The following is a 3656-nucleotide window of genomic DNA, read 5'->3' as shown; positions in this document are numbered from 1 at the left end:
AAACCGACATAACTGGAGCCTGAGTCATCCTAGTCAGGAGATGTTTGCCAGCTCAGCCAGATATTGCTGATACTAGAAGTAAAACATTTATCTAATAGTTTACTGCACTGGTTGCGGGAGATCTGGGGGGTGTTGTGGAAAGGTGAGAGAGAAGAACTTACACAGTATTGCTTATTTCCTAACTTGTGTATGTATATGCTTGCTTGTTCATAATTTTCTCTTCTGAGTACAGTACTTGTATGTACAGTACTATACAAAGGTAGTTTGTTGCCTGCTGTGATACTAGAGACTGTGCCACCAGTATTTAAATATCAGTAGGTCACGCATGGTGGACGAGTTTCAGCAGAGCTCCAAGATTAAGAAAGACGAAGAAAAAGGTAAGGAATACTGTTGGCCTAGTAAAAAATAAAATAAAATAAAATAAAATTGTGCTGCAATCCTTAAGGCAGGCAACTCAAGGCCACCAGCTGCTCCACAGGAGAAGGACGGACAATCTCCTCCCATACATTTAACTGCCTCTGAAAACCCACCAGATGGTCAACTATGGGTCAGTTCTGACTTTATGCTACACAAAAACAAGAAGTTTGGCTATCCACTTCTGAAATAACTGGTCTTTGAAAACCCTATGAAAAATTCATAGGGACAGGATCACTAGAGTGGAAGATATTAAAAATGAGGAGAAATAATTGTAAACAGCCATTAATAATTGAAGTATGGAATGTATGAAGTATGAAAATTACAAGTTGTCAAAAATTAAATAGAAGTTATAAAGATCAATATTCTAGATATTAGCAAGCTGAAATGAACCGGTATTGATTGGCCACTTTGAGTCAGACAAACATGAGATCTACTAAGCTGGAAATTATAAATTAAGGAAAATGGATTTGTGTTCATAGTAAAAAAGACCATCTTAAAATTTATCTTGAAGTATAAGTCTGATTCAGGCCACACTCTTTCCAATTACTTGTTATGCATCTTAGAGTCAGACAACGAATAAGGATAACAGACTAAGAATAGACCCCTTTGAGCTGTGGTGTTGGAGAAGAGCCCTGAATATCCCATGGACAGTCAAGAGAACAAATGCATTTGTCTTGGAGAGGGTGCAGCCAGAGATTCAGGCAGGAATGATAAGGCTGTGCCTCACATACGTTGGACATGTTGCTAGAAGGTGCTATTACTTGGGAAGGTCATGATGCTGGGAAAGGTCGGTGAAGGACAGGAAGACCCTCAGTCAGGTGGATTGAAATGGTGACTGCTGCAATGAGTTCTTATGTGTTAGGAAGTATAAGGATGGTGCAGGATAGAACAGGGTTCAAATCTTATTCATAGGGTTGCTATGAGTCCTACTCAACAGTACCTAACAACAACAACATAAGGCTGGAATAGGATCCTATACATTCAAGGAAGACCTTTTAATACAACAGCTATTCAAATATACTCACCAACTGTTAAAGCTAAAGAAGATAAAATTGAGTAATTGTAGCAAATTTTTTCAGTCTAAAATTAACCAACTATGCAGTAAAGATGAATTAATAATAATTGGTGACTTGAATGTAAAATTTAGAAACAAAGTGCAAGGATTGGTATTTGGACATTAAGGACTTGGAGAGAGAAAAGAGACTAGAGATCTAATCATAAAATGTTCAAAATTTAATTGAATTTTGTATAGTCAATTATTTATACATAGTAAAAACCTTTTTTTAAGAAACACAGATGGACTTCACATGATGGACTGCACAGGAATCAGATTTAGTAAATCTGTGAAAAGAATTATTGGAGCTCATTATCAACAGCCAAAAATAAGCCAGGTGCTAAGTATGGAGCATATTATTAATTATTCATATGAAAGTTCAAACTGAAGTTGAATAAAATTAAAGGAAGTTTACATAGGTCAAAATACAACCTTGAGTCTATCACACCTAAGTTTAAACAGGCTTGAGGCATTGAACACTAAGGATCAAAGACTGGATGACTTGTGGGATGGCATCAAAGATACCATTTGTGGAGAAAGCAAAAGGTCATTCCAAAGACAGAGGAGGAAAGACCAAAATTGATTATCAGAAGATACTCTGAAAATTGGACTTAAGCATCAAGAAGCCAAAACAAAAGGAAGATACCAAAGTAAAATAGATGGGCAGATGATTTCAAAGGGCAACTGAAAAAAAATAAAAAACAAAATCAATATATTATAATGGAATGTGCAAAAAACTGCAGTTGGGGAATAAAAAAGTAAGAACTCTTTCAGCATTTCTCAGACTGAAAGAACTTATAAACAAATTCAAATCTTGGGCTGCAATGTTGAGAGGTGTTATGGGCAAAATCTCAAACGATCCATTAAAAAATTGTAAATTGTAAAGAAATTGCATGGAATCACTGTACAAAAAGAATTGGTCAATACTAATATATTTTTTGAAATAGCATATGATAAATAGCCAATGGTGGTGAAGGAAGATGTTCAAGTTACACTTAAAGCAATGGAAAAACATAAGACTCTAAGAACTGACGGGATACCAGTTGACATGTTCCCAACAAGAGATCCAGCCCAGTACATGATCGTCACTGTGTGCTGGGAAATTTGCAAGACAGTTATTTGGCTCACTGAGTGTAAGAGATTCAATATTTGTTCCAGATCAGAAAAAAGAACAAACTAAATGTGGAAATTACTGAACAATATTAATATCACACAGAAACAAAATACCTCTGAAGATCATAAAAAAATAAATGGTTACAATAATATATTGATAGAGAACAGCCAAAAGTTCAAGCTTTGTTTAGAAAAGGCCATGGCACCAGAATATTATTGCTGATGTCAGATGGATCTTGCCTGGAAGCAGAGAAAGTCAGAAAAATGCCTATTTTTGTTTATTAAATTTTGTTTAGGCATTTCACTGTCCAGATCATAAGGCACTATGGCTAACCTTGACAAGAATGGGAATTCCAGAACACTTAATTATGCTTATACGAAATATGTACCAAGACCAAGAAGCTGTTGTTCAAGCAGAGCAAGGGAACACTGCATTGTTTAAAATCAGGAAAAGGGTGTCAAGGATGTATTCTCTCTCCATACAATTTAACCATATGCTGAGTAAGTATTTCAAGAAACTGGACTTTCTGAAGAGGAAAGAGTATAGCACCAGAATTGGAGGAGGCTCATCAACAACCTCTGTTATGCAGATGATACAACCTTTCTTGCTGAAAGTGAAAAGGACCTGAATAACTTAATGCAGATGATACAGGATGGTAGCCTTCAATGCAGATTACATCACAAAATCCAGAAAACAAATGTCCTAACCTTTGCACCACTAGGTAACATCATGATAGATGGGAAAAGATTGAAATTGTCAATGATTTCATCTTGCTTAGATCTACAATCAACACCCTTGTTACCAGCCAGTAGTCAGGAGATCTGAAGATGGGGAGAAAGTCTGTTGGGATCTTCCCAAAGTCCTGAGGAGCAATGATGTCAGTTTAAAGACTAAAGTCTGCCAGATTCATCACAGTCTTTCCATTCACCTGCTATGTATCGATTGCTGGATAATGAATAAGGATACCAGGGGAAGGATAGATGCAAGTGAGTTTTGGTGTTAGAGAAGAGAACTAAATATTCCATGTACTGCCAAAAAACCCCAAAAAACAAAAAACAAACTCCAAAACCA

The sequence above is a fragment of the Elephantulus edwardii genome, unplaced genomic scaffold (assembly GCF_000299155.1).
Source record: "Elephantulus edwardii isolate Elephantulus edwardi_28Jun2011 unplaced genomic scaffold, EleEdw1.0 scaffold00008, whole genome shotgun sequence".
In the NCBI taxonomy this organism is placed as follows: Eukaryota; Metazoa; Chordata; class Mammalia; order Macroscelidea; family Macroscelididae; genus Elephantulus; species Elephantulus edwardii.
This window is presented reverse-complemented; position numbering follows the sequence as displayed.